Raw genomic sequence first — 25,000 nt, 5'->3', positions numbered from 1 at the left:
TTCAGACTTGATGGTTTCTTAATTAAAAAACTGTCAGTCACTTAAAATTTATTCTTGGTTTGTAATCCTGGGCTTTGACTTTGAACAGACGGGGCTTTAACATTTAAGGTGTTAACGTTTCTCTTGACCTTTAAAATGCCAATCAGAGCAAATATTCCTGAGCATCACTAAAGGAGTAGTTCACATGACGTCAGCAGTCTGTTTTCTTGCGTGCAGCATGTAATAACCTGCCCTCCTTGCCTTAAATGTCACAGTTTGCCCTCTCAGCGTCAGTATTTGCCCAGCGTCCTAAGATGTCCACCAGCTGATCTTCCGACCCCTCCTGCTGATCAATACTGCCCCATCTGACCACTTCTATTCCTGGACACCATCCCTGCAGAGTCAGCCCCCTTCCTTCCTGCCCTTCTTTTTTCCGTTTGCCTCACCGGGACCAGAATGACTAAACGCCGGACGCTGCCAAATCTGACGAAGGGACACGCTCAGTGACGACACGTACAATATGGCCAGTTCAACATAAAGCACAATCCTCACCATCACATCAAACAGATGACCAGGACTCTGTGGCAGATCAAGGACGTTTATCATTTATTTAAAAGGCTCCCTGTGTAAAAAAGCTGACTGACCCAAAAAATGCAATGAGAACAGTATATAAAAAGAGCCAGTCTGACCCACATCCAGTTAAAAATACGGGGGCGAGTGCATAAAAAGATTCAGTTAATCTGACGGTGTTTTCTTGGCTCGGATGAAAACGGCTTTAAAAGTTTCTGCACACATACATTCACTCTGTCTCTCACACACACAGATGGACTTTTCAGGAATCTTCTGTGCTTGCTGGCCTTTAGTTTTTTGGTCTTGAGATCCTTTGCTGCATCATCTGGAACCTGAGACAGAAGAAAAGACAAAAAACCAAATCGTTTAAAGCAACACATATGATATAGAGTCTATTTTACTGCGTTTAAAACCCCTCAGCCATTTTGAAAGGCGTGCTGTCTGCAGCCCTATAAGGTGCAGTCAATTCCAGCCATTTTCAGTACAAAAAAATCGCTAATATTTTATTTGTAAATAAAAATATGACGAGAAATACAGGGAATATTGGACGCGCATCGCGAGGTGCATTTCCTCGCAAACGACCTATTCGTGGATTATATACTGACTTCAAGACACGTTTTGGACAAAATACGTTACTGGCTTGTTTCGTCTGGATGTTTATGGCCGTTTTTTGTGGAATATTTTCATCTGTGTGTAATAATGAACCCGCAAATGTGAGTCGCGCTGTTTACGTTGAAGCCGCGTATAGAGAACGGATGGATGGATATTCGTTGTTTGTCGGACAAATGTGTTTATATTACCCGCTGTGGTAATCACATCTGAAAGTGGTTTATACCGGCGGATTCATGAGAATCTAAGCTTTCCATCGGTGTATAGTGTTTCTATCATCGAGTTTGCAGCGTCGGTCAATTAAGTGAAATACTTTAGTGCATCTCAAAGCGGCCTGTATTCGGGCCGCTGAACCTTAATGGGTTAAAGAATTGCCAGAATAACAGCATTTATTAAAGCTAGAAACAGTAAAACCAGGAGAAATTGGCGGATTTTCAGCTTTCTAACAGTCCTTGGGGGTAATTCTGTTGCATTCTGTGGGAAAAATGAACCAAATCCAAACTTAAAATTGTGATATTTAATCAAAATTACTTTATGCCTCATTTAAAAGAGTAAATTTATGACAGGAGCACAAGAAGTTTTGAGGATTAAAGACAAAAAGAACCACACTGCGAATGTTTAAAATTAAACAACCAGTATGTAGGATATAGGGGATTTGTCAACAGAAATGCTGTACAGTATGGATAATTATGTTTTCATTAGTGTATAAATGAACTTTTCTTTCATGTGGACATAGGGAGCGGATTCTCTGCAATGATGTCTCAGAACAAACAAACCAAACACTGTTTCTAAACTGGGGCTTGCTGCAGCTTCTCCTTTAGATGCCAGTGAATCTACACTCAGGTCCTTCCTCACCTGAACATCGCTCAGCATTCAGAAGCTGCTCTCAACTCAGACTCTTAAGAACACCTGAGATATGCAAAGTCCAACTTGAGCCGCTGTTTTCTAAAGCATCTCAGAATTACCCCGAGGATTTGTGCTGAAAATGATCCTCGGACTATAAACACTCAGAGCAGATACTCACGACGCGTTCTGCTTTTACTTTCAAAAAGGACTAATCCTCAGAGAGAAGAGGCTGTTTTACAGTCAGAGCTGTGGAGGAGAGATTTTTGATGACATGCTGTTTGAAATATTTGTGCAGAAGATAGCATCACTATATTCTATGCAGCCATTATAGGTTTATATGTTGTCAAAAAGAGTTACATTAACATTATTTTCATATGCAAACAAATTCAGTCATGTGATCTGAAAAATAAATGTCACCTATCAGCTAAATGAACTACATGACTGTGTTTAATGAAGTTCCACTCTGCTCTGACTGAGATCTCTTGCTGTGCCAATTATTTTTATCTTAAGGCTGATTTATGGAACATCACTTGGACAGAACTTGGTTTTAAAGATCATTTGCTGGTTTTGTTGGACAGTCGAGGAAACAGACGTGAGCTGTTAGAGGCATATGATGTGACAAAGGTGGATTCAGGGGTGTTGAATCACTCCGGATTCATCATTTTGGTGTCTGCACAGACAACATGTGCTGCATCTTACTCAAAGCTTGTTATCTAGAGGTTGGAACACAGATGCCGTCAGCAGTGAATCCTCATTTTGAATCCTGACCTGCTGGACCTTTACTGCTCTCTGTCCCATATGTCTTGTTTTACCTCAGTGCTCCGGCCTAAATAAAGGCAGCAAATCACCATTTGTCAAAATGATCCTTCACTAAACTTATTGTCAAAAACAAGTTGAGCAATGAGCAATATATGAGCAATCCATAAGTCGATCTGATAGAGCCTCATTTACTGTGATTTAAGGGTTCATGTGCTTCATGTTCATGTTCATTGCTTCAGTTCTTGGATCAGAGATGAATCACACTCCAAAATTTTGAACAATTAGGAGGAAGTTTCTTATCAGTTATCGGCCCTGATCTGCAGTCAGCGGAGTCTCAAGATCTGATGGTATAGAAGGAGTAGTTTCACTTGGAGGCGAGTTTAAACTGAACAGCTTCATCACACAGCACTGAACACATTACACTGTCACGCCACACCTATTTATGTGCTGTAGCAGCAAAACCCGGAGCCCAACCGCGAGGCCCATTAGCGTCCGTCATTATTTCCCCCCGAACGGCGAAAAGACCTCGGCCCTGTTAGCTCGGGCCCTATAGCAACACAACACAAAGCAATTTGCTGTGAATAGCCACCCAGGACATTACAGAGGCAATCAGCATCAGCAAGTAAACTGGAGCAGAGCGACAGGGAGGAAATAGAATAAGAGGCCACACGACGGATAAAGAAACAGAGAAAACAGAGAGAGAGCAAGATGGAGGGCTGTTATCATGTCGCAGTGCTGGTCAAGGTGCTGAATGGGCAATAAAAGAACAACATAACAGAGGTGGAACGGCATGAATGTGGACGTTACATAAGTCAGAGCCGGAGGAGGAGGCTCCCAGCGGATCTGCTGTTAATATACCGCAGATATGGACACAGTCGGTCATGGCCGGTGCTTACAGAGAGGCTTTATTAGGTCTGTTGGTGTAATTTGATGTGCAGGTGGGTATTGTTTTCTGCAACATCACATCTGCAGGTACGAATCTATTAAACACATTCAGCAGTCTGGAGCTGAAGGGATTGTTTCTTTTCTTTTTTCTCGTACAAGAAATGTATCAAACTGCGCATTGCTTGTGCCGTTTTGTTTTGCCTTATATTTCCATGTAGCTCAGTAAGCAGATTTGATTGCAATCAATGCCAGGATTAAAGGATAATTCTAGGTTTTTTTCAACCTTTTTTGACCATAATAAGAATATCTAGTAATCTAGGTAATTCCTGAGATACCCGGAACATATTAGTAATGTTATTTATATAGCACACTTAAAAACAAGGGTTTATACAGTGGTTTGACAGACAAAGCAAAAGCAGAAATTAAGATAAAAGTTAAAATAAGAAGACAAAACATGCAAAAACAGAAAATGCATGTCAATATTAACGGAAAGGAAGAAGAGCAATAAAAAGACAACATCACATAAAAGAAAGTCTGTAAATTCTACTATCAAGGTCACGATTTAAAGGATGATTCCAGTTTTTTTTGCAACCTGCCTCTTATTTTGGCCGTTACAAGAACACGCTAATACTAATCAGGTTCATTCCTGAGTTACTGCAACATAACAGTGATGTAATTTATGTAGGACTTTTAAAAACAAGACATAATAAACAACTTGACAGACAACTAAAAAGCAGGAAAATTAAGGCAAAATTAAGATAAAAGTTAAAACAAGAACACAAAAGATGCAAGTTGCATGTCAATATTAGTACCAAAAATAAAAATATAAGCCATGTAAGTACAAAATAATATAAAATCTATTCTATAAAATGGGTTGTAAGAGACTCATTATTTTCTCAAACAGGTTGTTCCAAATCCGAAGGGTCCCGATGGTAAAAGCTGTCACCTTTAGATTTAAACCTGGACTTTAGATCAGCCAGAAGTGCTGCAGGTTCATGTGAGGTCAACAGTTCTGCTACGTAGCTCGAGGCCAGACTGAAAAGTGCATGAAAAGTAATCGGTGAAATCTTAAAATCTATTCCAAAGTGAACAGGGAGTCAGTGAGGAGAAGGTGAAGCGATGCTGCTGAGGCGGTGCATCCTGAGCTCGTAGGAGGAAAGAGAGTCGTGATGTGTTGGAAGCAGAAAAGATGTGCAACGTAAGAATCTGAATCACTTTGACAAGGGTCAAACTGTGGGTCAAAGCATCTCCAAAACGGCAGGTGTTGTGGGTTGATGTCATTATCTATACAGCCTTATACAACTCCGTGCTGTACAGCCTCGTGGCAGGGGTGGAGTCTTTCTCAGCTCAATGAGGCGACAGGTCCATCACAGAGATGTGTCAACCTGCATGCAGCGAGTTGTGGTCAGCCTGCTCTTTTTCTATTTTTAGTTTTTTATTTAACATACTGTTTGACTATTTTTCTGTAAGAAACTTCTCCTCTGGGATTAATAAAGTACTAATGATTCCGATTCCGAGACACAGGCAACCATTCACACTCAAATTTTGGAATCAGCAATTAAGCTAAGCATGTCTTTGGTCAGAGAACATGTATAGCCACAAAGAAAGGTCTCCCGCTAAGATCTGAACCCAGAACATTCCAGCTGTCAGGCAACAGTGCAAGCTGCCACTGCAACACCATCTCGCCATTATGCAGTTCCCATTATTTAAACAGCATTTGCATTATACTTTCCCATTATGCAGTGGTTAATACCTTCCAAAAGCAGTCCAAGGAGGAACAACCAGTGAACCAGCATCACAGCTCATGTATGAAGCTGTGTAGCTGTAGATAATTAGGCTGACTTTGCTAACCTCTGGTCTTGAATAAAACCTCATACAACATGCACATAAATGTCAGAGCTAGACTATGGAACAATGAAGGTGGCCGGCTCTGATGAATCATTTTTGCTCCTGCAGACACAGATGCACTATGGGGGCAGTGTGAAGTTCTGGATGATGTTCTGCTGGAAAACCTTGAGTCCTGCACATGTGGATGTTACTTTGACACCTAAACATTTCTGCAGACCACCTTAATAGCATCAGCAGTATTCTCTGATGGCCTCTTTCAGCGGTATCATGCTTCCTGCCACATTGCAAACATTTTTCAGGAATTTCGACTCGTTCTTCAAATTCTCTAGATCTCAATCTGATCAAGCCTTTATGTCCAATTCATAGAAGCTCCAACTTGCAGCGTCCAGGGCTTAAAGCATCTGCTGCCACAGGAAACATGTTTTGGAGACCTACATGATATTTTTTAGGAATGTGTGTTTTAACCAGCTCTTTCAGTCTGTCTGCCAGCATCCATCTGTATCAAGTATTTATACCAGCCCTGGGGTTTTTGCTTAATTTCTTTTCTCCGGTTTCTTTATGATCTTCTGCTTGTTGTTTAATTTAGTTCCATTTTATGTGTTACTTTAATGGTAGCCCACCCTGGAGAAAACGTCCCTTTAAGAGCATACAAGAAATAAATGCTTTGAGGGCTGCAATGTTTCCAGATGATGGTCAAAACTATAAAAGACAAAAGACGATCCAAGAAAGCATGTGAGAAGAGACTGGATTTCTCAATTTAAAGATCACTACTGTGTAACTGTGAAGACAGGAGGGGTCTGTGGTGAGCAGGTGATTTTTTTCAGCCAGTCTCACATTTCTGGGTAGATTTCATGTGGGAAACTTTCAGCATTTTGGTTTTCTGTTGGATCTCACATATTTCTGGTGACCAGCCAACATTTACTTGCATTGGTGGCGCTAAAGTTGCCAAATGTGATTTAATCTTTCAATCTTAAACACTAACTAATACTTGAAATACCAGAAACAATATTTATGAACCTCTTTGTTTTAAAAGTAGGTGCTGCTGCCTGCTTTGAGCACCACAGGGGGTCAGGTTTGCTTTTCTGCTTTGGTTTGCTACAAGACAGTTTGTTTGTGTCCAGATCTTTGAGCTACAGTGAGTAAAGTTTATGATATTGCACTGTCATGCTTCAGTGAAGACAGAAAGAACAGGGTGCATAAATCACCATTGTGTATGAATCATACATCAATAACAGCCTAATTTTAAACCAGATCAATGATGATGAAAATGCAGGAGACTGAAAACTTTAGAGACCCACTCAGAATTTCATCGGGGGGTCATGTCTTATCAGGAGGAGCCAAGTTCCCTGTGACTCCACTGTAGTTTACAATCTGTAAAAACTGCATATATTTAAAAGTGTAAGGGTGGATTAAAAAGTTCTGGGACGGTTTGTGTCATGCATGCATGGAAAACACAATAAACATAGTAACGGGGCTCCCTCATGGTACTCAACTCAACGTCGCTCAATGTTCAACTCAAATATAACCAACTCCACACAAATCATTCATAACTTGCAGCAATGAAAAGAAGAAAGTTGCACATGCACTACATGTTGATTTTAGTCCTCAACTTTCACCAGCGCAAATTCACCTGGCTACTTCCCAGAATTATCCTTTGAGCTCATAATGGACCCAAACTAAGGCAACACAAAGCAGGAGTTAAAGCAACATTCTGGCTTTTTAAAAAGTGCACTAACCCTAACCCTTCAGATGCTAATTTGTAACTTATTCATCAACCTCAAACCAAAACACAGAAGAAAACAGTAGATTTTGTGTCTGTCAGCAGTTGGGATGTTCCAACCTTAACATGGAGAAGAACCCTCCTCTCATCACCAGAGATGACCCACCCCTGGTGATGAGAGGAAGCTCTGCTTCTGATACTATCAGAAGAAACGGAATTTATCCTCCAGAGTCAGGTAGTTAAGGCAGACTTCTACTGTAACATGTAACATTTAGTGCAAACAGCATGAACTACGGTACAATAGAATATGTGTCAATGATCCCTTTCTCTTCACCAGTTTGCCTACTTCTGACTTCTTCCTCTACCCCAAAGTGAAATTCAAGTTGAAGGTCACCATGTTGACACAGGTTAGAAGCTCACAGCTCATAGCATATGGTGCTAAAATGACATCTGAATTATTGCAGGAGCACTGGGAGCAGAGCATCGTTGCACAGAAACACTATCTCGACAGGGATGGTGGCCAACTTTAAGTCAGGTAGAGTTTTTGATTTTTAAAATCACAGTCATGAAACTTTTCACTGCTAAGTGCAATAGTGTAATATTTTATTTTTATCTGCAGTGTAGTTTTTTTCAGCATGTGTAACATTAATTTACTACCTCAGAATCATTGACAGTATTAGTTTATGCGTTCTATTCTGGCCTTATTTCAATAGAATTTCCTTTAGGATTAATAAAGTTCTATCTTATCTTAACGACTGCTTCTTCAAAGTATATAGGAGCTTTAACATGCAGTTTAATTCCTCTCAAACCTGATAAATAAGTATTGGGGTGAATTTTGCAGTTGCTTTCCCAACACTTCCTGTTTTTCCAAAACAAAGTCAGTGTATCAGATCTGCAGCTGATGTGACATAATGCAGGTGGTGGGAGAACAAAGAGGTAAACAAAGGAGAAGGCATCATTTTCTGCTCATCTAAAAAATATCACACGCACACACAAAATGTCTTTTTTCAGCATGTGTTTCACAGACAAACGGCATTTCTTGCTGTGTTTTAACTCAGTATACTGTAACAGATGTAAAGTTGCTCCAACACGCTCGCCTACTAATCATTGCTTTTGAAATGTGGAGCAAAGACAATGTCAGATCGACACGGAAAAGTTGGGTAAATTTAAGTGGCCTAATCCCGTTTTCACCTTCCCATGTGGCCTCTCCTATTATACGCACTACTATAGTAACAAATATCCTCCCTGTGAGTGTGGCCTCATTCTTTTCTGTGCTTGGAGTAAAACATTTTGACACTGCATGTTTTATCTATTAAAAGGTTATTGTTGATCAAAGACAAAGAATGGACTTTGAAACCAACACCACCCCCTTTAAAGTATAACTTTGATGCTTGTGACTCGGGTAGTTGGAGTGGTTCTAATAGGCTATTATGGATCTTTGCTAATTAGATATAAGACATGATGACTCATGAGGGGGTATTAAAGTGCTGCTGCAGTAATTAGAATTTTTTAATTTATATAAATCCAAGGATGATGCATTCATAGGCACATATGCATAAATGTTGAGGAGTTTTTTCAGTCCTGATTAAGCACTCCAAGCAGTAAAGAAAGCATTTTTTTGTAGCGTCTGGCAGGCTGTGCTCAGATTTAGTCAACAGCTTCAGGTTTCTTTGCTCCAATATTGCTTGCTGTGCTGTCAGACGCACCGCAAGCTGTGTGTCAAGCAGAACTGTAGCATTCTTCAAAAAGGAAAAGCCTCTAGTTCTTTGAAGGATGAAGGAAGTGAAAATCTACCGAGTCCCAAATTATTGATGTTGCTGCTACAGGTAAGCTCTGAAATAAAATAGAAACTCAGTAAAGAAGAGAGAGAGACTGCTGGGCCGCAGAGGTTCCCTTAACGCAAAAATCATTCCAAATTTGACCATCTTCAACCTGCAGCTTTTCTACGGTTTGTTTAATTGCAATAAAACAAAGAGAGAGCAACAGATATAAAATGTTGTGTGCCTCGTAAATGAAAGAAAGCACAATCATCACCGCAAATGCCAAGCTAGAAAATTGAAAAAACCTATATAGCATTAACAGAGTTATAGCTTCTTCTTCTTCTTTTTTTTTAAAATCAGTGACTCTTGACTTCATCATCCAACTCGGTGGCTGTTTTCTAATGAATGTGATATCTGGGGTCCCACAGTAATCCATCCTGTTAAACTGGTGCTAGCAAAAAATAATTTAAAAAACCTTTTCATTGAAGGCTTTTGCTTTCGTTCTTTCTTTAGAAGCATTGGTTGGCCTTAAAGATAGCAAACAAAGCAAAATTTCAAATTAATTCACAGCCGACAGTCAGTATGAATCCACAGAAACCACAAAACCCATCCGTTACAGATGTTTTACCTATGCAGACTGAAAACTGAAAGTGTTGCTTCTACAGATGTACCGACTGTTCACGGGATTCAAAGAGTGACAGGTCAGCATGACATCTTTGAGCTTTCGCAAAATTTTGTTTCTATATAACTAACTTGCATTGTCAATCAAGTTTTTTGGTAAACAGATTTTCTACCAGATTATGTTTGGTTCACAAATCTCTTCCTAATCAACATACATTAATTTATTTACTTACTGTCACTCCTTCAATTATATCGATATTATTCTAGTAATTCAGAAAATTTAGAAGCTTGAAACATTTCGTGAAAACGTCATATTTTAACTCAAATAATGATATTTTCCACATAGTTTTCATACCTAAACCTAATTAAAATGAAAACAAAACTTATGTCTAAGAATAATTGCTCCAAACAAATATTAACATTTGAACAAGTCGCAAAAATTCCCTAACTTGGATGTTACAGATATTTTATCTATCTGGTGTTGTTGTATGAGTTTATTTTGAGACTCTGTTAGCATGTTTGGACAGACCAGCCTTCTGCTGTTCAATGTTCTTCCCAAGTATTCTTCTTTTCATATTGGCCCTGTAAGTAAAGCACTTTCTAAACTCTGTTTTTAAAAGGTGATACATAAATAGTTATTATTACTATTATCATTTGTTTCAAAATTAAATCACGTTTATTTTAAAAGGTTAATGTCAATACAGTGCAGTTGTATAGAATGCAGTTTTGTGGAGATCTTAGTATAACTCAATGAAGTGTGATTTATTTATGACAGGCTTCATCTTTTTATCTAACTTATGAAGGTGTTAGTGTTCACACCAGTAAAACAGTGAAATCAGATGTTCACAAGCATCCAGCTCAACAACACAAGTTAAAAATAATGAAGTGAATTCCTGCAGAAAGAGTAAAAGTGGGTGATTAAAATGTGCACAAAAGCACTGATGCACTCATCTCTGCAAGGATTCGTCCTTTTATAAGCAGCAGTTTGACGTGAAGGTGAAGAGATGTGAGCATGTAACAATCTGAATGTAATACTAATAAAAGGTTTCTCCTGCTGTTTTATAGCGAGGCTGCACAGTGGTTTGATGGTTAGCACTTTTGCCTTGCAGCTAGAAGATCCCTGGTTTGCATCTCAGGATTCCCGGGATCTTTCTTCATGAAGATTACATGTTCTTCCTGTGCATGTGTGGGTTTTCCCGGGTACTCCTTCTTCCCAACACAGTCCAAAAACATACTGAGATTAAATGGTAACTCTAAATTGTCCATAGGTGTGAATGTGAGTGTGATTGTTTGTCTGTATCTGCAGCCCTGTGTTAGACTGGTGACCCGTCCTGGGCATCTCCTGCCTTCATCCTAAGTCAGCTGGACTCAAGCCCTCCCAATGAGGATTACGTGGTGTATAGATAATGGATGAATGTTTTATGGCTTATTTTCATATCCTTCACTGTATTGCATTGTCAAAAAAATCAGTTTTTCTTTAATTAACCATTTGAAGCACTATAATTGCAGGTGGGTTTAAATAAAGTTCTATTTTTAGAAAAAACAATTCACCATTCATCAGGACCAGAAACTGTTAAAACAAGAATAACTCAGATTTGCAACTTCTGGACTTTGGAATTTGAACTACTCTCTTGTAAGATGCGATTCAGCATATTTCATAAAAATCCCTATTTTCTCCATGTGTCGTTCAAAAATAAGCTAAAAATAAGTTGTTTGCACTAACCAGGGAGTATCTTTTTTTTCTGGAAAAAAAGGAATTCTCCACTCTTTCGTCCAGCTGAAAAGAAATGAGCAACATAGCTGCGATTAAGAGTTGTAACACAAATTCTGCAACTTTTTGCCTGAACTGTAGGCTGTGTTTACACATAGCAGAAAAGCACAGAAACAAATTAAAAATGTAATTAGCAGCAAATATCTATACTACATAGAGTCATCATTTTTCCCAGTATTGGTAACACCTGTGAACACCGGGACAAGTGTTGATCAGGTTTATGTATTTGTGCAAAACAAATAATCAAAGAAATTAAACCTACCCTTCCACAGTCACATGATGAAAACTGAGGGACTTTCAGTTGAACTGTGGGCCGTGTTCACAGACAGCAGAAAGGAGATTTTCATATTATATGGGAATAAAGAAAGTGTGTTATGCAGCATTAGTTCCCTGTACTTCTGACCATGGCAACGGAGTTTCCATAGATGCTCTCAACTTTTATTTGCAGTGAAAAATGAGCCCACAGTGAGTAAAATATGCGACGAGAACAAAAAAATGACAAGAAACTGTTTAAAATCCCCAACAAAATTGAGATTTCCATGGTTATTATCCCATTACTATTCCAGTATTTTACATTTTTTCCCCCAGGTAATATTATTTACAAAGTCAGGCAACATGACCCAGGAGTTTGTCACTAACAAAGACTCTCTTGTCTTTTCCATCAACTTTCCAGCGCTAACTTCTTGTAAATCCATTACATGAAGTACTACAATATGCAGATGACACCCAACTACTCATTTGAAATACAGTATTGTAAAATTCGCGACAAAATTCAATATGTAGATGATCTCAGTAAGAGATAATTATAAAATCACATTAACAATATCTGTGGTTTTCAGTTCCAGTCTGAATATGGAAACTCACATTTCCCATTACAAAGACGATGATTACTGCATTTCCCTCTTGATTGGCTTTCCCACTAAAACCACTCACAAACTAGAATGCATTCAGAAACCTCCTCTGCCTATTTGTTACTTTCAGTTTTCAGACTGCAATTCAATTTAAGATCCTCCATCTTGTGTCCAAAGCTCTTAATGGCCTGTTTCTACGCCACATATCAGACATGCTTTTAGCTCAAACCCAGCAGACCTCTAAGGCCTCAAGGCATCTTTGTCCTTCATCTTCATAGAGTTTTCTCCAAATCTGGTGAGAACATTTAGCGCTGATGTTCTTAAAAACCGTAAGCTAGCAGATCTAAAACTGCCTCATATCTTTCACATTTTCTCACTTTGGAGGATAATTTTAAATTCTCTTTGTGCCTTCTATACAGAGATTTAGAAGACAAGTTCTTTTAAAAGCAACCTTTATATCCATAGTTCTTCTTGCATGTTGATTTTTGTGCCTAGTACTTCTGTTCTGCTCTCCATTTTTTTTGCTTTTATGTTTTATTACCTTGTAACTTTAAACACTGAGCTTCACTCACATTAAATGATGCTTTATGAATGAAGTGGATTGATCATCAAAGTGTAGTGTGCAACCTGTACAACAGTATTTCAGTTGAACATTAGAGCTAATTTCTATGCAGAGGTTTTGGAGGTTGACAGAAGGAGTTCAGAGAGTTTAATGAAATGAGGAAAACACTGAACAAAATATGTAACAAGCAGTGTTTTTCAATTTTTCAACAAAAACAAACCTTTATGCAAAATAAGTATGGAAATTCAACTTAAATTTTATATTATTTCATTATTTATTTCACTCAGTTCTACTGCACAGGGTAATTTCTGAGTTCTCTTTACTTCTAGTCATGATTGTGCCGCTTCAACAGAGGTGCATGACTTTATACTGCAGTGAAAACTGAGCCTACAGTGAGTAAAAAAAAAAACACATCCAGAAATTGCTTGGAGTTCAGAGGGCTAATTAATGATTACTTGTTACAAATCTGTTCTACTATGGGTGTTTAAAATATCACAGACAAATTAATGTTTCACTAAGCTGCTAACAATAAGGAGATGTTCATTTCTGTACTAAAAACTATTTCACTGTGAGGGCATCCTGCACAGCATCAGAGTTCAACTGTAAAAATGAATGCAAATCCCACAATTTTAGAAAGATGAGAAGAATTTGGCCTCTGCACATCCCTGCTTGTAAAAACTGCAATTACAGCAACTGCTCAGAGTGTACTTTAAAATCTTTATTAACTTTGGGAGAACTGAGAGTAGTTATATACCCTACAACTCATTACGAAGTAATGACACTGACCTATAATTTACATGACATGTGCAAATGGGCTTTAATTTCCACTGCCATCTAAGTCAGTTTCCCTCACCCTGAGCACTGAGGTAATATAAAATAGATAAAATAAAGAAGGGAGATACAAAAAGGCTCATTGCAGAACATGGATTTAACAACAGCTGGCTTCTGGATTTCATGATGTGCATAAATAAATATACACATGGCGGCAAACCCTCAGCTTCACAGGCAGGTACTTCTGAAAACGCACACATGCAGAAACACTGGCACACAAAACCCCCTGAAGTCAGCACATTTCTAGATGGTAAACAAGCCTGTGAGCTGCTTTGCCATGCTGGTCAGGCTTCAGGCATTACTGGTGCACGTAACATTAACCCCCCTGCACACACTCACACACTCACAGGGCTGTAAACATTAGCAGTATTTTCCTATTTCCACTGCAGGGCAGACGGGAGAGCAGTAGATCTTCAGCCCTTCACTGCTAATAATCTCCTTTACACTTCACACTGCCAGGGAGATGAATCATGGTGGATGGGGTCACTGTGTGTGCTACAGAGAAGGGGGCTCTGCTGTGCCCGGTGAAGGCTGGCCTTTATGATCTTTGGCTGGGTGTTTGTGTGCATGTTTTCAGAGGTGCAGATAGAGGCCAAGGATCCTGTTCAGATATTGTCTGAAGAGCTGCAGAGAGGTTTATGTACGGCCACGAAGAGCAGGCAATCACAAACACTATCTGATGTACCAAACAGCTTTTGCTAACCTTTCCAGGCTGATACAGTGTCTTTACAAAGCATTCATCCCCCTCTGAAGTTTTCCTATTGAATTACTTTTTAACATTGAATCAAGGTCATTATAATTTGGCTTTGTGGACAAGAATTTACAAAAAAAGACTCTTTCCAATCAAAGTGAAAACAGATTTTAACAAAGTAGTGTAAAAAAAATTAATAACATACACGGTGTAGGAGCCAGGATAATTGTTTTTCTTTTATTAATTTCTGTTTTTCTTGAGTTATCACCATCTAGTGGCTGAAGGATGGAGATAAAAGCCAGGGAGACTGTCAGGAAGGTGTGGCCTACCAGAGTCTTTTGACCACAATGCACATCCAAGGCCTGCAGAAAATTTATCCTCTGTTTATCGTTAGCATCCTACACCTTTTTGTTTCTAAGTTTAAAAGAAATTCATGTTGGAATAAATAGTGCCTTATTTTTAAAACATTTTTTCTGTGGACATTATTTTCTTTAGGATGTGTGTCGAGTATGACACTTCAGTACAGCCACCACAGTGGCAAGATAGATGTAAAACTAGCCACCACACATGGTAAAATAAGTGATCACATAAGTATTCACCTCCTTTAAGTCTGTATTTAGTAGATTCAACTTTGGCTGCAGTTACAGCATTGAGGCTGTGTAGATCGGTCTCAATCAGCCTGAACATCTGGACACTGGAATCTTATCCCATTAAATTTTTACAAAATTGCTCAAAATCTGTCAGTTTACACAGGGATCATGAGTGAATACCCCTTGTCAAGTCCAGGCACAAATTCTCTGTTGGACTAAAGTCTGAGTTCTGACTGGAACAGCACAGAACCTTCACCTTGTGGTCTTTCAACCATTTTTTGTGCAGCAGAGGCTGTATGCTTTGCTCAAAAACAAATCTCCTCCAAAGTGATGCTCCCACCACCGTGCTTCACATCATGATGCTGCCACCACCATGCTTCACACCAAGATGCTGCCACCACCGTGCTTCACATCATGATGCTGCCACCACCATGCTTCACACCATGATGCTGCCACCACCGTGCTTCACATCATGATGCTGCCACCACCATGCTTCACACCATGATGCTGCCACCACCGTGCTTCACATCATGATGCTGCCACCACCGTGCTTCACACCAAGATGCTGCCACCACCGTGCTTCACACCATGATGCTGCCACCACCGTGCTTCACATCATGATGCTGCCACCACCGTGCTTCACATCATGATGCTGCCACCACCGTGCTTCACACCATGATGCTGCCACCACCGTGCTTCACATCATGATGCTGCCACCACCGTGCTTCACATCATGATGCTGCCACCACCGTGCTTCACATCATGATGCTGCCACCACCGTGCTTCACACCATGATGCTGCCACCACCGTGCTTCACACCATGATGCTGCCACCACCATGCTTCACATCATGATGCTGCCACCACCATGCTTCACATCATGATGCTGCCACCACCATGCTTCACATCATGATGCTGCCACCACCGTGCTTCACACCATGATGCTGCCACCACCGTGCTTCACACCATGATGCTGCCACCACCATGCTTCACATCATGATGCTGCCACCACCATGCCTCACAGTGGAATTTGTGTGTTTTGATAATGTCTCACTCTTGTTTCACAAAGTTTTAAAAGTAAGAAGCAAAATCTGACAGAAAAAACTTCATGACCACAAGGAGACAGACTGAAACTAAAGCACAGGACATTTGTGCATAACAGTAGCTCTGAGAGCAAGCAAACAGCTTTGAACAGGTTTGTACCTGAGCTGTGACTATTTAAGAGAGAAGGCAGAGTTGGGAGGAAAAGCATTACAATCTCTGAACAGAAACTGAATTAGTCCTCTCAAACTGAAAGACCACACTTTTTGTTTAAATATTGGAAAGTAACTCCACCTGAAATTGAAATGAAACCAACATGTCTTGGAAATGTGTTCATTAGCCAGTGCATCATTCATGCTTTTGAATTGGTGGATTCATTCACAAACTGTGCTCAGACACCAGCATCTGACCTCAAGTCCCTTTCATTTCACACAAATCCAAAGCCTTTCTAACTTAATCAAAGTTCATCCTTTTTTTAAATTCAGCCTTTAACTAACCAAATCAGAGTCAGTAACCCTAACTCACACTGAGCTCCCTCAGTGCTGCATATTCTCTCATCTGAAAGGAGTCTGATGAAACCGAATCTCATGAAAGACGCTGACTGCTGCTAAATAACACCTTTTCATCATTTTAAAAATCTTTTTTATAACATTACCATATTAGCCTTGCTCTCTGTGAACATTAAACATAAAATAGTTGGTTTAGTCTCGAGTTAATAAAGAGGAAGACTATGAAAACAGCATTGAAAGGTGCAGATTAAAGTGATGGAGGAGGTGAAATGAGGCAGGAGAAAGTCACTGACCTACACTGTGTGACGTTAGCAGTGACCTGAGTGATGAGGACAAGTTGGTTTGACAGTGAATGGGACACCAGCCATCAAGCCATTCCTCTGGAGATGCCGCCTAGCTGCTCAAACCACTGACCGACTTATGGAGGAAAAAAATAGCAGAAAATAGAAACACCTAAATTTATGGCTGACATGTACGGAGCGGTGACAGACTGCAAGTCAAGATCAGATGCTGAGTTTATCCAGATTTGTGCCTTCATGATTCAAAATGACACCAACAGCACATTTTATAGAAGCTGACACTCAGTATTTATGACAGACACTTGTAGTCGTAGTAGCAGAGCGCAAATGTGTCATTGCTTCATTTGCAAAAAACTGTACAATGTTACATCTATATGAGGTACTTTTACTTCAGTATTATGCTACTTTAATGCCTGTACTCCACTGCCTTTATGTCACAAGAAATGTGATTAACTCTCTGAACCCAAAGCAATTTGTGGGTGATTTTTGCTCCTGTCACATTTTTTCTCACTTTATTTTATATTGTATTTTTCACAAAAATATAAAGTCCTGCACCTCTATGGAAACACCGCAGCAATAATAGAAGTAGAGAGAACTCAGTAATGTCCTTTGTACAGCATGACAAAGTCATAATCCCATAAATCATGAAAACATCTGTAACGTATGTATGTATGTGTAAATAATGCCTGCAGTTCAGCAGAAAAGTCCTGAATTCTTGTCAAGTGACTGTTGATCGAATTTGTGAAGCCCAAAATTTTTGTCTTAAACAGAAATCAGGTTGGAGGAAATTACTTATTTTTGGCAATTTTTAATGACAAATGTAGAATATAGCAATTTTGATTAAAGATCACAACTTTAAGCTTACATTTGGTTCCTTTTCCCAACCAAACTGGATATCACTGATGGTTAGTTCTAGGGCCTTTAGAAAGTTGAAAATCTGGGCACTTTTTTCTCATTTGATCTCATCTGATGAATCTCACAATTCGGGGGAATTTAAAAAAAAAAACAAACCTCAAGCCTTTCAAATCCACAGGCAAGTTGGGGAATCAGATGAAATTACTTGCGTATATGGTTAACGTGTCCCCTCAGTAATAGAGTTTAAATTAGGTGGATACAAATTAGAAAGGCTGCATTGTTCACATCCATGATAAACTAAATATAGTAAAATAAAGTCTGTAATAATGTAATAGCAGGGAGAAATTCTATTCAATGAGTTAATTTTATTGACAATATCAGTACTTAATGAGTAACTTAAAGAGCCCCTCATTACAGATTTATAATTTTAGTTTAGAGATGGACAAGAACACATACACATGCAGGGCTCCCCATCTCTATGATTGGAGCAAGTGTCATGTTTTCACCCAAACAATGCCATTTTTCTAAACCTAATCAAGTAGTTTTGGTTAACTTAATCAAGCTCCTAACAAGCGGTTATTGTTGCAACAGTGTCAAGCAAAGTGTGACATTTTACTAAAGCAAACTATGTACTTTTTGGTGTGTACACCTGAGCAAATGAAAACAACATTTAAGTCTATGTCTTAATTTTAGTTATGCCTCCATCCTTTCTTCCTGCCTCCCCAGATAGACCTATTTCTCTTACCTTGGGTTGAGAATATTTGCCAAAATAAAAGTATATTGTATGGGAACATAATTTTTGGCAGTTGGGGATGAACATAGAGAAATCATTCACCCTTAAATTACCAACAAAGAATTAAAATAGTATAAAGATTGGATGTCTAATAGTAGGTTAAGGCAATGAAAATTGCATTAGTGACAGACAGACAGTAGGAGCAGTTGTAAAAAGCAGAAGTAGTAACTATACATACTACAGGTTCTACAGGACAGTCTGTTACTAAACACCTAAAGAGACTGTACAGTATTTTACATTAACACACTAAACTCAAAGGCAGCAGCAGAGACCAAAGACTGTTTTTGGCAGCGTTAACACCAACAGCTTGCCTGCTGAAGCCCACTGGCTCCTTCCCAAAGAAAAATTATTTGCAAAACATCTAATATTGCCTCCTTTTCAGCCAGTGGAAATGAAAAGGAAGTAAATAGTTTACTGCTGTGAAGGTTGTTGACAGACACCGGCAGGTTTCACAACACATTTTCATAAAATGTTTTGAGAGTACAGTAAGTTTGTATTTGCTTCTTTAAATCCTGATCTGAATCCAGTCACTGAGCCTTTATCATTTCAGCCTGACCGATTACAAAATACCACAAAGGCAGTTTGCTGCCACTAGGCATAAAAGTACAGTGAGACAAGGCCACTGTCCTAAACCTACACTGTGTTCTGAGGAAGTCCGGTTTCTTGCTACAGGAAAACTTACCAAAGCCAAAGCGTCTTCTCTAAAGGTGTGACTGTGAGCGTTAAACTCATGAACCATCAGCCCAAAACAAAGACTAAATATCTTTAAAGCAAAGCTCCACCAGACTATACCTCTATTCAGAATTACCTGAAAACCAGATAGGCAAAAATAATCAAGTAGAAGGCTGAAGGAAAAATATCATTCAGTCAGTACACTGAGCGGGCCTACTCATCAACTATTGACTATTAACTGTTAAAAAGTTACAGAGTGTGTTCAAATGGCTTTTACTCACCATGCCAGGCCTCTAAAGTTTCACGAGAGGGTCCAACCTGCCCTGGACAAGCCGTTTTAGTGAACAAGCTCAGTTCACTGCATTACCACTGGTGAAGTGAAGTAGATGTCAGACGGCTTCATAGAGGTCTTTGTCATACTGCTCCTTTACTAGTTAACTCCCACAATGCTCTCTGCATACCCTGCTTCTGTGGTTTCTACAGTATTAAACAGCAAGCGGTATACCTTGATGGACAACCAGGTTCTGCAGCTAATCTACAATGATCGACTTGAAATTCAATTCAGTTCAATTCAATTAAAAAAAGATGTGTGTCATCTAGGAAAATGGTATCGGCTATCGGCAGATACTCAGGATTTAGAGCAAATTCCAAAAATTGGAGGCACCATTTTAAAGCTTAGTCAGGTGCCACTGATTAGTCAACACAGCAGTTAATTTATTGTACAGACTTCCTGAAACAAAGAACCAGAGCCGGCAGGTACAGACACAACCAGTAGAAGCAACAACTGTCACTTTAAAAATGCCATCAAAATCCCAACTGATCAGTGATTCCAAGCAGAGAGAATCAGTAATAAGGTGAGACGTTCGGCATCCTACATCCAGAGAATCAGACTAGAGCGTCACAGAAGTCTTTGACACGGTGCTCTTTTACTAGTTCAACTCTCACAATGCCTTCTGCTTGCCCACAGCATTAAACAGTACGAGGCTCCTTCTGTAAGAACAACCAGGTACTACAGGTAATCTAAAACACTTGAAGTGTGTATCACCTGGGAAATTGGTATTAAATATTAAATGACTCGGATTAGATTGGGAGCAAATAACAAAAACGTGATCATCTATTTTACAGCATTGTGAAGTGCAACTGACTAGTCAGGCTCAGCTGATTTATTGTAGACTTTCTGAAAGAACGAACCAGAGCTGGCAGGTGCAGACCCATCATTGGATGCAACAACAGTCACTTTAAAAACACCAGTGAATGGTAAGACATTCGGTATTCTACGTCTGGTGAGTCAGATCAGAGCTTCAGAGGTCTTTGTCACAACGCTTTCTTCTTGTCTAGTCTATGGTTACTACAGTAAGACAAAAAATGAATAATAACAAAAATGAACAAAAAAACCACATCTGGCAGGTACAGACACACCAGCAGATGCAACAATGGTCACTTTAAAACACCAAGAGCATCTGGACTGATAAGTGATTACAAGCAGAGAGAATCAGTGAACAGTGAGTCCCTGTTGCCTCACGTCTTTCCATTGGACAATCTCAACATGATTTTTGCTCCAAAGCAGCTGCTTACCAATAACTGACAATCGCTTCATAAAGAAACACCCTCGCACTTAATTCTGATTGGGTTGGTACAATATACTTCAGGTCTGACATCTGAATGAGTGATGGAGGAGAGGCCGATTTAAAGAGACGGAGGTAAAGACAAACAAAACAGCTGTAATGACAGAAAACAAAGTGGAAAGAGATGCAGCAGGAAGTGAGAAAGGCAGAAATGTAGAAATACAGTACGCTTGAAGGTGCATGCCTGACATTAAAGCACAGGCTTCATAAGGCAGCTGACACTGAATGGTTGGATGAGGAGGAAGAGAAGAGATGAAGCATCCCTCTGCTGCAGCCTGTCAGGGATCACCACTGACATAACGAATAGTACAATCTGTGCACCTCACAATCTGCACCGCGGCCGAGATTTACCACCATGCACAGTGTGTTCTATAGGTTCCGTAACTAAACACCGTTGTAGCAAGGTGTCATTCATACATTTATAAACGCAGCAGATGTTTGCATGCACAGAGGTAGAAAAAAAAACACATTTGTGTGACATTTGAGCTCAAATATTACCACCACTGATTCACTGCTCATCAAACCAATAAATCACACTCTCGCCTCGCCTGTAGTACAACGCTGTATGACTCTGATGCAAATGAGCTGCAGTGGGCGTGATGCATGGAGCTGGATGTGCCGTGCTTGGGGTAAACTCGCAGGCCATGCAAGCAGCCACAAGTCATGTTGATCTACAGTGCACCAACACGCACATGTTCTGGCTAATGAATGGCAGTAAGGTGGGTAAAGAAGCCCAGGGGCGATGGGTTCTTTATAGTGATGTATGTGAGTGAAGGGGGCTGGATGTGGACGTGGGCGCTACTGTTTTTCTCATGGTAACAAGTCAGTGTGACAGTATACTGCAAAAAATGCATAAATAAATTGAAAAAACGCACACATGCCGTATACATGTGTACCCGTAGGGAAACAGAGGGAAATATGAGCGAATAAGCACACATGAAAAGAGGGATAATGACACTGGAGATGCTGATGGGATGTCGAGGTTGAGATGAGAAGCTGATGCTGCAGATCAACATGCGATTATTTCAAGGGCTGGAACCTGTGAGCTGCATTTGTTATTTCCTCAGGGGTTATGATGAGTGTCTGTAGACATAACTGTGTGCATGTGTAATAGAAAGAGGGAGGGCGTACAGTAAGGTGTCGGTGTGTGTATGTGTGGATCAAAGTGACAGAAGAAAAGCTATTGTAGACAGACAAGTAAAAAAGAAAATCTGCAAAAAAAGTAAAACAAATCTGGCAGCAACAGAGCCAGAAAATAATATATTAAAAAATTGTGCAACACTGTGACATTGAAAAAATGGGAAAAATATCAAATATCTCTAAAGTAACGGCATTTCTATTTGGTTTAAATCAAGAAAAACTACAATGTTATTGTCACACATTGCAAAAGAACAAACGTCTATATATGCAAATCTTCATTTTCAATGCAAACAACATGTACTGTGTCAGTAATTTGTAAAAATATACATCAACATGTACCTTAACACTATTTTCTGTGATTTTACTGGATATTGTTTGTAAATGAAAAAAAGAAAAATTTGTAAAACAACAGCGTAAAAAACTCTATATTTTTCTATTTTCTAACGTTAGGTAACTGCTTTGCCTCGTGAACCAGATGAACAATTTCCATTCAAGTCGGCAGACACCAACTTTAAGTCTGCAGTCTCTGATTTTAGGTTGCTGTATTTCTGTTAGATGGAAGCTTGATTAGGAGAGACCAGTGCCAAATTAATATCTGTGGCATCCATTAGGAAGGTTTTCCTAATTTTGTGGTTACGTTCATGCTGCATAACTTCATTTTTAACTCGCATTAGAGTAAAAACTAGTTCCTCTGTTCTTTTTAAACCTTTAATATTATAATATGCTGACTCTGAATTAGGCTTTGTGGCTCCATTGACCAGCCAACACTTTTTTTTTTTTTTAAAAAAGGCTAAACAAAGTGGGGGAAAAAAAGTGTGTGTGGGGGGGGGGGGGGGGGGGGGGACATTTGGATCCTTCTCAGTGGAATATATTGTCAATATACCCTAAAATGCACTGGAACAGGAGCTTGAAAGATTTTCTCAGGCAAATAAATGTCACAGTCTACTGTATCAACAAACACTGTATACCACACTAATTAATAAGTTAAGAATCAATAGAAAAAACAACACCAAACAAAACGGATTCAGAAATAATCGTAAAATAAAGTAGCAAGCTAAAAGCTATGGTTAAAAACTGAACACAAAACGCTTTAAAATGACTGTTATCAGGTGTCATCACTCTGTTATTATCAGATTGGGTAAACTACACCTAGTGGTGGCCCATGAGGTGCATTTTGATCTCGTCTGATCATAGATAAACAGAAAGTGGTCACATTTGGCGGACGATCTTCTGCAGTTGAGTAAATATGCGCATGGAAAAATCTCGTGGCTCCCGACAAGCTTCCTCAAAGTAAACTTCAGCAACTCACAAATCATCATATTCCAGTCAAAACCACTCACCAAATCCAGCTGCTCCCTCACCATCAAAGACTCCACTGTACTCACTTCCCCTCACATCAGAAATCTCAGCATCACCGTTGACCGACATAGTAAGCGCATCACTAAAACAGCCTTCCTCCACCTCAAAAACATTGTTCAACTCCGTCCAACCCGCCCCTTTCCAGCTACAGCAAGCCTCGTCCACGCACTCATCACATCCAGCTTCGATGACTGCAACAGTTTTCTCTGCAGTATATCATCCAAAACACTCAAGAAACAGTAATACATTCAGAATTCTGCCGTCCGCCTGCTCATCCAGATCCTTCAGAACCTCCACTGGCTCCTCATCCTCCAGTGAATCCACTTCAGAATCCCTTTTTCTTTATGTTTCTTTCTCTATTTTATTTAATATTAGCATTCTAATCTACTTTGGAACGAAGAAGAAAACTAGAAGCCTGTGTCAACTGGAAAAGATTCCAACCTTCTGCGACCCCAATGAGGATTAAGCAGTGTATAGATAATGGATGGATATATACCATAAAGCTAACCATGTACAATTAGTGCCAAAACAAATTAGAACAGCGATTAATAACAAAAACCAGACAAGCGAAAAAGTAAAGAAGAAGAAAAAATGTCACCCCCACTATAGCATAAAACCACGGCTCATGGGTGAGAGTTTGCCACATAAGAGCAGATTTTGAACACACAGGTTATACATCCCTATCAGTATTTAGACTATGCGTTTGTCATCCCAAAACTTGGACTTGTGTGATATGTTTCGAATGTGCAAGACGCTTCGAAGAAATTTTGCTGAAACACATACAAGCTGCTGAAGTCCAGAAGTTTATAAAATGAATAATTTAAAATGAATTAATTTGTCATTGATTACAAAAAGTTCAATATTCACATTTTCAGAGGCGACCGCTCTCTAACAAAACACACAAGAGAGAAGTGAAGAGTAAATAATGCAGATGCGCATGATGACTCAGCAGGGATAATATTAAAGGATGTACAGGTGAAGTAAATACCTGAAAGCAGAACAGTGTGACTGAGAGCATCGCTGCATTATGTTATTTTATTTAAATTGTCAACAGGTGCCTGAATTTTGTGTTTTTGCATCAACACAATAAAGACATTTTCACCATAAAGCAAGGCAGACAAAACTGAGTGTTTGACATGAAAAATGTCCTGAGTTGGAAACAGAGTTTAAGCTGAACCTATAAATCTGCTCTACGTAAACACAGCTAGCAGCTCAGCAGAAAATTCACTGAATCTTGTTCAAGCAAATGGCTTGTTTTTTGGTGAATTTCTAAATGAGACACGAAGAAAAAATAGATTTTTGATGAAATATCATGATTTTAAGCTTAGATTTGGTCTAGTTTCCTGATGGAACGGCATGTAGAAGATGATTAGTTCAAGGAGACTCAGGAAATTGACAATCCAACAATTCTTTCTGATTTACAGTTTCTCGCTCTAGTAAATGCAGTAATTTTGCTGTTGTTTTTTTTTGCACTACATATGTGTAACAAACTCCTAGAAAAATGCAGCTCTATCAAATTAAGGCTTAAGACTTTTCGGCTTGCTTTTTATTAAACAATATCTGAGACATTTGAATATCCTAATCTGCACTGTACTTCAGAGGCACTTTAGTCTGCTTAACCCTCAAGCAACTGAGTGAGGTCATTTATGACCCCAGCCATATAATTATATTTGCCATTTTTATATCTTTTATCCGAAAAATGTTTCCTACCATGAATTTGTCAATCTACTTGTCCTACAGCTGCTCATAGTTTTTTGCAGAGATCGGCCAACTGGTGTGACAAGGATAATGGAAACTTGTCTGGGGTCACTTATGA

At 39.3% G+C, this 25,000-nt stretch overlaps 1 protein-coding gene across 1 annotated transcript in view; it reads right to left on the bottom strand.

Annotated features, from left to right (window-relative positions):
* Positions 1–568: 568 nt before the first annotated feature.
* The window catches only part of LOC110950471 (endonuclease V), an 84,552-nt gene continuing 60,120 nt past the window's right edge, over positions 569–25,000 (bottom strand). The window contains exon 9 of the mRNA XM_022193054.2: positions 569–881. The gene's annotated coding sequence lies outside the window, so the exon portion shown is untranslated. The remainder of the gene's footprint in view (positions 882–25,000) is intronic.

Source organism: Acanthochromis polyacanthus, chromosome 3, assembly GCF_021347895.1.
Source record: "Acanthochromis polyacanthus isolate Apoly-LR-REF ecotype Palm Island chromosome 3, KAUST_Apoly_ChrSc, whole genome shotgun sequence".
NCBI lineage: Eukaryota > Metazoa > Chordata > Actinopteri > Pomacentridae > Acanthochromis > Acanthochromis polyacanthus.
Note: the sequence above shows the minus strand (reverse complement) of the source record. Positions and strands in the feature narration are given on the sequence as shown.